General features: G+C 38.3%; 1 protein-coding gene across 2 annotated transcripts in view; it reads left to right on the top strand.

Annotated features, from left to right (window-relative positions):
- The window catches only part of ak5 (adenylate kinase 5), a 130,636-nt gene that overhangs the window by 26,680 nt on the left and 90,865 nt on the right, over positions 1-13,091 (top strand). The window lies entirely within an intron of this gene.

Raw genomic sequence — 13,091 nt, 5'->3', positions numbered from 1 at the left:
ATTGTGTGTCGAATAACGTAAATGGCATTACAATCTGAGAAATTTGAAAAGGTCAGCAGTCGTTTGCATCCCCGGAAATCAATGTCCATTGTTTAACATTTTTTTAATCGTAAATAGTCGGGAAACATTTCTGTATTGACTCCTCAAGTTCAGCTGTTTATCTTACCTCGACTCGCATTCAAGTTAGTGATGTGACGATTTGTTCATTTTGAACGAATCTTTAATATGACTCAGGACTACCGAGTTGTCTCAGAGAGTGATTCGTTAATTTTGTGTTGACCGCGCATGCGCATTACACTGAATCTGTACTGGAAAGAACAAAAATGATTAGTTCATCTTTCGAGTCTCGAGTTCGGGTTTGAGTCTTTCGTTCTTCCTGTCAGTCCCATAGAGTCTATGCTGTCAGTAGCGGAAACAGAAAATATTCGTTCTTACGAGTCTTTCGGGTTTGACGTTTGAGTCATTCGTTCTTTTGCCACGTGACTTGTCACTGTATTGAACACTAGTTCACAACCTTTTTACTAACAAGCACGTAGTTATTTTTTTATTTTATTTTTATTTTTTTATATATAATTCTCAGTTAATATCAGACATATACAAATATGGGAAATATATTGACTATTCAAGTCTAACATCACAAATTCAAGTCAAGTTTTGAATCAACTGTATTTTATTTTTCTCTATTGAGTTATATATATTTTTTTTTGTCCTTGTGTTATTAATGAATAAAAATCAGTTTAAAAATGTTACCTAAACCTTTGTAACATATCTTATAGGCCTATAGCACCTAAACAAAAACATATTACACACACACACACATATATATCTATATATCTATGTGTGTGTGTGTGTGTGTGTGTGTGTGTGTGTGTGTGTGTGTGTGTGTGTGTGTGTGTGTGTGTGTGTGTGTGTGTGTGTGTGTGTGTGTGTGTGTGTGTGTGTGTGTGTGTGTGTGTGTGTGTGTGTGTGTGTGTGTGTGTGTGTGTGTGTGTGTGTGTGTGTGTGTGTGTGTGTGTGTGTGTGTGTGTGTGTGTGTGTGTGTGTGTGTGTGTGTGTGTGTGTGTGTGTGTGTGCTATATGATTCAAAATGAGTAATAGTCTAATTGACTTGAATTTGTGATGTTAGACTTGAATAGTCAATATATTTCCCATATTTGTTTATGTCTGATATTAACTGAGAATTATATATAAAATAAAAATAAAAAAAAATAGCTACGTGCTTGTTAGTAAAAAGGTTGTGAACTAGTGTTCAATACTAGTCAAGTCACGTGGCAAAAGAACGAATGACTCAAACGTCAAACCCGAAAGACTCGTAAGAACTAATCTTTTCTGTTTCCGTTACTGACAGCATAGACTCTATGGGACTGACTGGAAGAACGAAAGACTCAAACCCGAACTCGAAAGAACAAATCTTTTCTGTTTCCGCTACTGACAGCATAGACTCTATGGGACTGACAGGAAGAACGAAAGACTCAAACCCGAACTCGAGACTCGAGACTCAAAAGATGAACTAATCATTCTGTTCCCGGACCTGTGTTACATGGCCCGGCCCAGCCCCATCAGAGTCAGACACAGACGAGTCGACAACTAACGTCTCGAGGAGTTCGAAGACACGAGAGGCGGAGAACAAACGTGATAAATATGAAGTTGCAAAAGAAAGAATGTCTTGGATCAGGAGGTGAGGTGAACTAACAGAGTTAGACTGCAATTGCCTGACCCAACAACTAATCAATTAATTAAACGTTTCAGTTTCTTATCATTTGGCTTTGGTTGCAGTACCCTATAGTTTATTTCTATTTAGTTTTACAAATGTAATCAACATTTTCATAAGTACTAGATGGGTTGGGCTATATAACATGTAATTTTAATTATATTTTTCTGAAATGAACGAAATGACTCGAAATGACTCGAAAAAAGATTAGTTCATTTTGCTGAACGAGACTCAAAGATCCGAGTCAGTAAAATGATCCGAACTTCCCACTACTAATTCAAGTGCTGCTTGGTTTGTGTGGACAATAAATCCCGCCTCCTTCGATTTGATTGGATATCTCAAACATTTTGACATTGACGCTTTCAATAGCTGCTGATCAGGCAAAATAGATTAGAGTTTTTCCCTCAAGTGAGCCGCGTGGGCCATTCGTCTTGGCTGATGGAAGGATATATTCATTCTTCATATATATTTATGTAGCAACGGGTCGGCCCACATTGTCCAGCAGCCCACCGGGAAAACTCCCGGTGCTCCCGATGGCCAGTCCGCCCCTGAAGTGAGGCAAAATCTCACAGTAAAATAACAATAAATAAATGTGCTACTTACCAGATGTGTTTTATTAACGCCTACACCCTAAACCTACCCTTACAATAATGCAAATACAGTAATTAAATGACAAAATATTGATGTGCGCATGCCCAGTGCCCGTAGTTGTATCCCTTTCGAGTGTTTACCACGCAGGACGTGGTGTGATGACATCACCATTTCACAAAATATACGGATTGGCTGTAAGGCAAGGCAAGGCAAGGCAAGTTTATTTATATAGCACATTTCATACACAATGGTAATTCAAAGTGCTTTACATAGAACATTTATTAAAATAGGGATAACATATGCATAAGAAATAAAAATACCATGTATAAGAATTAAAAATAGAAACAAGGATAATTAAAACAGTTGTAAAGAGAATTTAAAAAAATAAATGATGATTAATAGATCCCTAACTGCCTGATTCTCTAAATTCGGGGTACCCCTATCTGAGATGGAAGAGATGGAGCAGGTTCGCAATGTCTCCTGGACCTTACTAGTCGGTCCAGGACGGGCTCCTGTAGGGGACGTTTTCTATGCCCTGCAGGGCCTCCCCTTTCTTGAGTCAGCTTCTTTAGCAGGCTTAGGCTAACAACCAGGCTAAGATTATTCAAAGTGATTTATCTGTTACTTCTGCTGTCAATCCTACTAGGAAATGAATGTGTTTTACAGTCACTCCATGGTCTTCTGTAAATTTGTTGTATCATTTTAACTATCCTGCATTAAAATACTAGATATACTGTCCATGTCTTGCTTTCTCTTGTTCACTCCGATCTTTACTTCTGCCAGCTCAATCTGTCTCTTAAGATGCATTGTGTAGAGACGTCTGACAGTTTGTGAATTCTGTAAAACATCTAGCAATTTGCTGGATTTGTGCATAATGTAGATTTACTTTAGGCAATACTCACTATGTTACCAGACTGCTTATCAGGCTGCACAGTGAGGGATCCTGTTACAAATATGATATGTTCTATTAGCACCACATCGCTGATTATGGACTAAAAATTTCCACAAAAATTGACATGATACCTCAAGCCTTCTGGAGTCCAGCGACAGTCTCATCATCGGCAGATGTGCCTTCCCTCTGCCATATTCAATAGAACTTGTATTGATAGTTTTTGACAGGACATTTCAAGTCTATGATTTTAATAAAGAGTACTCACTGGCGGATCAACTCTGGTGGCTCCAGAAGTGTAACTGTGTTACCAGACACTGCAAGGTAAGGCAAAGTCAGACAGCCCATATAACAAAATCGAATTATTTGATTGTTTTCCATATGCAGTTGTACAACAATAATGTACCTTGTATGAAAAGGCCAGTTTCTCTTGTTGGGCCAGAGTCAGTGGCTGTCCCTCCCTGGATCCCTTCCATCACTGGCTTCCCTTTATTCAACTCCAGGGCCAGCTCCTCTGCTGTGGTGAAGTCTTGGGTTGGAGGGCCACCCCCGTACCAGATAAATTAGCCTTTTTTTAATGCTAAAATCAGTACAGACAATAAAATATGTCAGCATACACTATTCACCTAATTTGTACTTTTTCCCCCCAGCAATTATAAGTCACTTACCAGCCTGCAAAATGTTCTTGTATTTAATCTTGGCTTGCTGCCAGGTCCTTTATGGCCACATATGTTTGTTCTTTAAGAAGGATAGATAGAATATAGAGTTAAAATAGATAAATAAATAAAAAATTATCAAATCATCAGATTATAGATTAGATAAAATCAATAAGATAGAAAATAATAAAATATAGATAAGGGTAGATAGATAAGAGATTAAATACAGATACAATAAACTAAATAGATAAAATAGATGCGCATAGTGGATAAGGGTTTGCAATTAATCTTCATGATACATTTCCCGAGTAACATGCATGTCCACTGGTCACATTTAAGGCAAAGTGTACAACTGTTCATTTGTGGAAATGGCAATTGTCTGCCAGGCTTTTTCTATTTGTTTTATTGTAGCAGCCGTACTTTCCTTTTTACATATTATTGGTTTCACCTCTTCATATGTTTCCATTATATTCTGTTGCTCAATTGGCGAGAAGTATGCTGCACGGGATTTACCAATTTTGCATCATTGATTCTGTGATCGATCCCGTGGTCTATTTAAGAATGCCGTGAACATGCACTTATCCCAGCTATCTACACCTGGCTTGACATAGCTGCACAAACTCATCCTGGCTCAGCAAACGTGCAACAGACTAAGCCGGGATATGCTGATTAAACTAGGTCAAGCCGCGCCTTTTCTGTTATCCTGGCTTTCTTAATTCTACCTTTGTGCAATAGCCCTCTGGAAATCAGTTTATGGAAAGGTGATTTCTGTCACTGGCATTTTTACACGATAAAAGCTCACATATGACACATTCTTGTATATTACCAAAGTAAATATTCAGTGATGGCTGGCTTTACTGTTCCATTAAATAGTTTAGTTTACTTTCTGTCTGCTGAGGTCACGGTTAAATGGGGACCCAGATTCAGGCATAGATTCCCCTGTGAGTATCCTTATTCTCTCTATCTCTGCCTTTTCCTGCAGGTGCCGGCACAATCAGTGAGAGAATTTATGAGTGAAGGCATGCCCCAAAAAAAAGTCGGCCGGCACAACAGCCATCATTCAGCACAGTCTTTTAGCTTTTCACTTTATTACACAAAATTTTTTATTAAAGGGGTGATGAATTGAGAAATCAACTTTCCCTTGAGCCTTTGATTTATAAAAGTTAATTGTGATATAAGAATATCCTGCAAGTTTTGGAGCTGAAAACTTCCTTGTTAGTCAAAGAAAAGCTTTTACTGACACCAGGCCCAGAAAAAGCTTGATCTCAGAATATGTCGACCCTTGACGTCATCAAATGCTGAAACGCCGCCTCAACAGATAAAATATGTACGCCTGATTCTGTAGCCCTGCCCACCGACTCGTGGAGCTAAACTGATCGCGCTACTGAGCAATAAACATGCCGAAGGTGGCAAGATATTGCGCTGTGCCTGGTTGTGGAAGAACACAGTCGCTGCATAAGCTTCCTTGGATTCTAATATTAGGAATGAGTGGTTTAACTTTATTTTTAATGAATATCCAGCTCATGTGGGGAAGACATTGTACGTATGTTCATTTCACTATGGATTTGTGAACAAGAAACTGGATTTGCAGACAGGATGAGATTACATTAATGAATGAAGCAACACACTAATTTGAGTAAAAAAAAAATTTAATATGTGATAGTATTCCATTGTTACAGATCAAATACAATGTTAATGTGTACATGTCTAACTAAACATAACTTACCACTGTCACAGGGCTCGCAATTGTGTTTTCCACATGGGCTACCAATACGTATCATCTTAAATAGTGAAATAACATTCCTTTCTTGATGTGCGTTGTTCACTCTCTTGACTTGATATTTGAAGGAAAAATACAATCGCGGAAGTTTTGATCATGCTGTCTGCAACGTACTTGGCGCGCATGTATATCCACCGAACGGGCGGGCCAAGTAATATAAAATAAAATTCATATTAATTGCGGGTGGATGAGAGATAAATCATTGTGTTTGTTTGATAAAGACATTTTGCGAGCTCTGAGGGACGAATCATTGCTGCTTTAAAAAAAATCTCTCGCGCGTACTTAAGGAGGAGCCGAAGCTCATTAAATATGCAACGCTTATCCAATCCTAGCCGTGGGCGTTAACTTCCAAATCTTCAGTGTGGCACGCCCATTAAAACTGAGCGTGTCTTGAGAGAGGCTCAAAACCAGGGTAGAAAATAGCCTATTACTTATTCATTATGATGTTTTTGAATGTAAAAACCATGTGAACGTCACAAGTAGACCTTTTTAAAAAAAAATGTAAATGCCAGTTCATGACACCTTTAAATATGCAAATGCACAAAATTTTAATGACAGATTAAATCAAATATTAAGTAGGTTACTCTGTGACATCCTCACATGGATGGATATAACTATATTTGATTGATGGATTGGTAGGTTTATATATATATATGTATATGTGTGTGAGATAAATGTTAATGATTCACTCAGTTTGGCTTTATACAAGTAACGTGAAAACATTAAATTAATTACAGGAGAAATTGTTAGTTTCTCGAATCGGAAAAATATTCCATTCTTTTTGGTTAAATTATGTTTAAATGGACCACTTTATATGCAAATATTGCTTTATACGATATTAAATTAGGGCTGTCAACGTTAACGCGTTAACGCATGAGATTAATTTAAAGTCCTTAACGCGTTAAAATAATTAAACGCAATTAACGCAAATAAATTACAGAAGTAGAAGCTGCTTCATTAACTTAATTTCTGTCACGCAGTTAGAAGTCAGGAGTTTATCGCAATCACACTGAGCATCTACAGCACCTGTAACCCTGGTAGGAGGACATTTCCATTCTAACTCTTTAACTCGATTCAGCTTCTCTGTTTGTGATCAGGCCATTTTAAGCCTTTAAACTCTGGGAAAGTGTTCAGTGATCCAGTAATCGAATACATTCAAACAGTCAAAACAGCGCTAATGTAAGGCCAGGCTGATTACATCAGACATATCAGAGAGAATAGAGACTCACATTGCGTTTTTAGTGAATTGTTCGTTCCAGTGTGTGCTTTGCTTTAAAACACGAGCTCTGTCGTATTCTGCGATTGTTTCTGAAGAGTGCAATTTTGGTGATATACAGTAAGCGAGTGAGAGTCTGATGCAACAAACCGTGTAGGCTATGCGATCACTGATCTCACGCTGCATTCATGTACAGATGCAAAGTACATTCGCGTTGTTTCCACACACTCAGGAAGGATAATTTTTTTATTTGTCATATGTACGTTGTTGTGATTAGTAATCGTACGTTTATTCAGTCAAAGCAGTTGATTTAGGGTTTTTTTTGGCGTCTCCGTGTGGTCCTGTTCGGTATCACAACTTTACTCGTCTAAAATGAAAACGATCGCGTTGTTGTTGCTCTGTACACACACTATATACACTGTGTAATGTTTTTTTCATGGGTGCTTAGGTGTGTATAAATGTATTATATAATAGAAGTATGTATATGGACTCCTTATATTTGGTTATTTGGTGTCATTTTGGAGTCTCCAGTGATCATTGAAGCTTGCAGAAAATACAGTTTTGTGAGAATCACCCTTCAATCTGATTGTTTACTCTGGATATAGCAAATTAACAAAGGTGCGATTAATCGCGATTCAAATTTTTAATCTATTGACAGCCCTAATCAAAATATATTCACAGGTCACAGGTCTGGAACATGAGGGTGAGTAAATGAAGACAGAATATTTTTTTGGATTAACTATCAGCAGTATCAACTACCAAAAAGGCATCACAAAATAATTCTGATTTTATTTCAAGTTTAGCAATATATATTGACAACAAAACTGAACAAACAAGGTTTTCATTTGATTCTGATGGCAAAAAAATTTATTTTGAGGGATCCTGGTGGAACAAATATGAAGGGTGTGAGATTAGCATAGATTTAATGAAAGCATAGATATGAATAACAATGAGTCATTGTATTGTGTGTTTGTGGGATAGAGTAAGGTTTGCACAGTCCCTACATTGTGTTTTGTGTGACAGTGTGTTCCGTGACCAGGCAACCAATAACAGTGTCACCACAGCTAACCTCAGTAACTGAATTAGCTTTGACTTTAACAGAATAGAGACGAGCAGCAGCAATGAAGGGATTTAAAACCCAATTATGAGATGAGCACAGAACCAGAGGGGATCAGACCACAGCTTTAACAGCGATCATTACAGGATTACCAAATATCTACACTGTGAGCAAAGCTGAGAGACACTGTCTCCCCAGCCTTTTTAAATGTCAGCTAAATATTATTCCAGTATGTCAGTCCTGGAGAAGGTAGCATGAGCTGACTCAGCCAAATCCCTAGATGAGCATTACAGGAGAGTGACTATATAACTAAGGGTTTAAATTTTAGTACAGATTCAGTGGATTCAAACCCCTTCAGACAGTCGGTCAGAACTGTATGATGACATCTACTTTGAAGAATTTACCCAGACTCCAAATCTCATTAAAGTGTTAACTGACAGCAAAGTTGTGTTTTTTATATGCACGCACAACTATATTACATCAGTAACTTCGGGGTACTGCAGACAACCGTGAGATGACGTGGATTATTCATGAAAAGAGTTTGCGTTCTGCATGTCTACTCAGAGCACCTGCTCCACTAACGGCCCGTGATGCACATGATGGTGACGTTGGAAAAAGTTGATTGGTCACATGAAGAAGGGTCAAGCAGCCTTTTGAACAGCCGCCCCCGAATTCAGTGATAGAATTTGCACATCTTGACAAAATGTATTTCCCTTTAAGTGGATTTCTCCTCATCAGACAGGACTGGTAGCTTAACAAGATGAGCTACAGGTCGAGTATATGTTCTTCTCTCAACTTCCCCAGTGGCTGACCTTACTCGGTCATCTGCTCCTGGGTACACTCCTTGGTGATTCTCCCAAATGGTCACAAAGCTCGAGGGAGTTGAGAGTCAACAATCATCACATCTCCAATTTGGAGATTTTCCTTGTCTGTCTTCCATTTCTGTCGAACTTGAAGACTGAGCAGATATGAATTATGAAATGCCTCCAAAAGTGATCAGCCAGCGGTAGGCTGTGTCTCCAGCGATGACGGCTCAGTACCCCGGAGTCTTGATACACTACCTGGGGCAAGGAGGCATCTCTGTGTCCAATAAGGAACCAGAGTGATTGGGTCAATGTCAGAGATATCTGATGGGTGTAGAGGTTTTGAGTTAAGGATCCCTTCAATTTCAGTTAAGACTATTCTCAGGACTTCTTCCGTCCCAGTCTGCACTCCGATGGTAACTTGGAGAGTGGTTTTGATTGAACGGATCTCCCTCTCCCAGCATCCACCAAAGTGAGTTGCTCCTGGTGGATTGAACACAATCTTGACTCTGAATCTATGCTCGCCAACAGATCTACACTGCCCTGGTTGTAAGGCACTTGAATATTATGCCCCATCTCTTCTCATTTCGGCGTCCGATCTTAATCATGTAGGGTCCAAAGGGTCCAAATCAGGTGGGGACTATTCTTTACAATACTCCTATTGTAAAGAATAGTAATTCACCCAAACCCCCCCAACCCCACCCCACCCCCGCAAAAAAAATTTTAATTCCTGTATTTACTACAGGATCTAAAAATAGGTGGAAAATTGGTTGAATTTACAGAAGCATGATAATGACTGACTGGAATGAATGAGGCGGTAAAACACAAGTGAAACTAGAAGATAAAAAAAGAACACTATTAATAGATTTTGAAGATTAGCAAAAGGCTTATTCCACAGAGAGACGAGTGAGAAGAGCGGGACAGGAGGATTTCTCAGAGGGTTATGATCAGGGTTAGGTAGATTGGCAGTCTGTCATGTGTATTACACATCGGGAGGTATAATTGATGAGGGCTTTGAGGGTTCTTCTAGGTGTAATACCCTTTAAAACAACACGTCAGACATTTTTGACAACCCTGAGGGACAATGCCATTTTTATCTTCAGTTCACGGCATCCCATGAGACCTCATCCAGCTTATTTCTATTTAGCTTGCACTGTTTTATGAATTGATTCAGGATGAAACATATGCGCTTCAAAGGAATCCAGAACATCTGACCTTTTGTATAAAGACCTTTTGTATAAAAAGTTCACATGCTCAATGTCACAAATGTGAAAAGTGACTTAGAAATTGTGCAGAATATAAAACATTTCTTAATTATTTTTTAAGCCATATAAAACACTTTCTACAATTCTACAATTTTGATAATTTCCACATTTACATATGATCATTATTAGCTTTGGTTGTTTGGAAAAGATAGAAGAAAACCAATAGTCAAGTCCAGTCAAGTCAACTTTATTTATATAGCGCTTTTAACAATGCAGATTGTTTCAAAGCAGCTTTACAGTGTTAAACAGGAAAATAATGCAGCATAATTTTATTCAGCCGTCTAGTCATTCTGGAGAAAACGGTTATGTCATCAGTTCATTTCAATTATCATACAGTGGCAGTGTGGGCTTTAGATCAGTAATTAGATCAGTAATTTAGTTTATATGGTTAATTTAGTTTAATAATTAGATTTATTTCAATATTTAGTTGAAAAATTTAGAAAAATGTAGTGTGCCCAACTGAGCACGCCAAGCTAGAGGCAACAGTGGCAAGGAAACCAAAACCCCATCAGGTGACCTAATGGAGAAAAATAAACCTTGGGAGAAACCAGGCTCAGTCGGGGTGCCAGTTCTCCTCTGGCGAATTAACAAACAGCGTATTATTATTATTATAGAAAATTTACAGGTCAGAGGTCATAATAGATCGGAATATTCGAAGGATCGGAGGAAACACGCCGGAGATGGGTTTATTGAGGTTGATGTGTTGATTAAATAAATATTCGAAAGATCGGAGGCAACACGCTGGGGACGGGTTTATTGAGGATGACATATCGATTTAAGTATTATTAAATTGTAATATTCGAACAATCGGTGTCATCACGCTGGAGACGGGTTTATTGAGGATGCCGTGTCGATGAGGCAGTTTCAGGGGAGTCTAATTGACACTGTCTCTGCAGACACTTCAGGGTCATGTGTTGGTCTTCTCTGGGTGCAGGTCCACCATCTGATCTGGATATGGCCCGGATCCGGCTGACTGCAGTAAACCTCGGGATAAAACAGAGAAACTTACATTAGCGTAGATGCCATTCTTCTGATGATGTCACGAGTACATCAGGTGTTATGGGAAGTGTTCCCGGTTCCGGCTGACCTAGTTAATGCAGCCTAACAATAATTTCATTGAAAAAGTGTTTTATGTGTATGCCATAGTAAAGAGATGTGTTTTTAGTCTAGATTTAAACTGACAGAGTGTGTCTGCTTCCCGTACAATGTTAGGAAGACTGTTCCAGAGTTTAGGTGCTAAATAGGAAAAGGATCGACCGCCTGCAGTTGATTTGGATATTCTCGGTATTATCAACTGGCCAGAATTTTGAGACCGCAGTAGACGTGATGGAGTATAATATGTTAAGAGCTCGCTCAAGAATTGGGGAGCTAAACCAGTTAGTGCTTTGTAAGTAATAAGCAAGATTTTAAAATGTATGCGATGTTTAATAGGGAGCCTGTGCAGTGTTGACAGAACTGGGCTAATATGGTCATACTTCCTGGTTCTAGTAAGAACTGGAGCTGCTACGTTTTGGACCAGCTGGAGTTTATTTATTAAGTGAGCAGGGCAACCACCCAGTAGAGCATTACAATAATCTAATCTTGAGGTCATGAACGCATGAACTAACTGTTCAGCATTTTGCATTGAGATATATTTTTAAGATGGTATAATGCAGTTTTACAGATGCTAAAAACGTGGCTTTCAAACGAAAGATTGGTATCAAAGAGCACACCCAGGTTCCTCACTGACGACGAGGACTTGACAGAGCAGCCATCAAGTGTTAGACAGTATTCTAGGTTACTACTTGTGGAGCTTTTTTGTCCAATAATTAAAAATTCAGTTTTTTCTGAATTGAGTTGCAGGAAATTACTGGTCATCCAATGTTTTATATCAGCTATGCATTCCGTTAATCTTGTGAATTGGTAAGTTTCTTCAGGGCGTGAAGAAATATAGAGCTGAGTATCGTCAGCATAACAATGAAAACTAACGCCATGCTTCCTAATGATATCTCCCAGTGGTAGCATGTACAGGGTGAAGAGCAGAGGTCCTAGCACTGAGCCCTGAGGTACTCCATACTGAACTTGTGATTGGTGTGACATCTCTTCATGTACTGCTACAAACTGATAACGGTCACATAGGTATGATTTAAACCATGACAAAGCAATTCCACTAATACCTACATAATTTTCGATTCTTTTAAAAGAATGTTGTGGTCGATAGTATCAAATGCAGCGCTAAGATCGAGTAACACTAATAGAGAGATACAGCCACGATCGGGTGATAAGAGTAAATCATTTGTAACTCTGATGAGAGCAGTCTCAGTACTATGATACGGTCTAAATCCCAACTGGAAATCCTCACAGATACCATTTCTTTCTAAAAAGGAACATAATTGTGAAGACACTGCCTTTTCAAGTATTTTTGACAGAAAGGGTAGATTTGAGATTGGTCTATAATTGACTAATTCTGTAGGATCAAGTTGCGTTTTTTTAATAAGTGGTGAATAAGTGAATAAGTTTTCAATATACCTGTCATATAGCATTGCAATTTTTTTACATATTATAATTTAAATATAATTTATAATAAATATATATATATATTCACACATTTCATTAAATGGAAAGTTTGGAGTGAATGGCAGGAACAGATTCTCATTTAAATGGCAAAAATTAATTTCTGCTTCTTAGCTTTCACTGACATTTCGCCTGCAATGCTTCTGTTGAGATAATCATCATGCTTTTCTGTTTTGTGACAGGCTCTAAGGCATTTATGAACTGAAATTTGTAGTCTTTTTTCTCTACACTGACTAATTAAGCACACATTCCCAAAAGGCTTCCCAGCAGGCAACTGGTTAAGAGGATGACAGATCACAACATTAGCATTGTTTTAACAGCTGATATGTGTATATTGTGTATATTGTACAGTACATTGTGTATATTGAACATTAGCTGTGTTATCACAGTATTTTTTGATAACTGTTTAACTGTGTCAGTAACCATAGCAACCAACTCTGTTTTTTACTTTCTCTAGCAGATTTCTTTGCAACTGAACAATATTGTTGTGCACAATAAAGCCTACAATTGTAAAGCCTCAGTCATACAAAATGCTAAGCATTTCTTGTGGTTTCATATGTGAATGTTACG

The sequence above is a fragment of the Gobio gobio genome (genome assembly GCF_949357685.1).
Source record: "Gobio gobio genome assembly, chromosome: 6".
Lineage (NCBI taxonomy): Eukaryota > Metazoa > Chordata > Actinopteri > Cypriniformes > Gobionidae > Gobio > Gobio gobio.
Note: the sequence above shows the minus strand (reverse complement) of the source record. Positions and strands in the feature narration are given on the sequence as shown.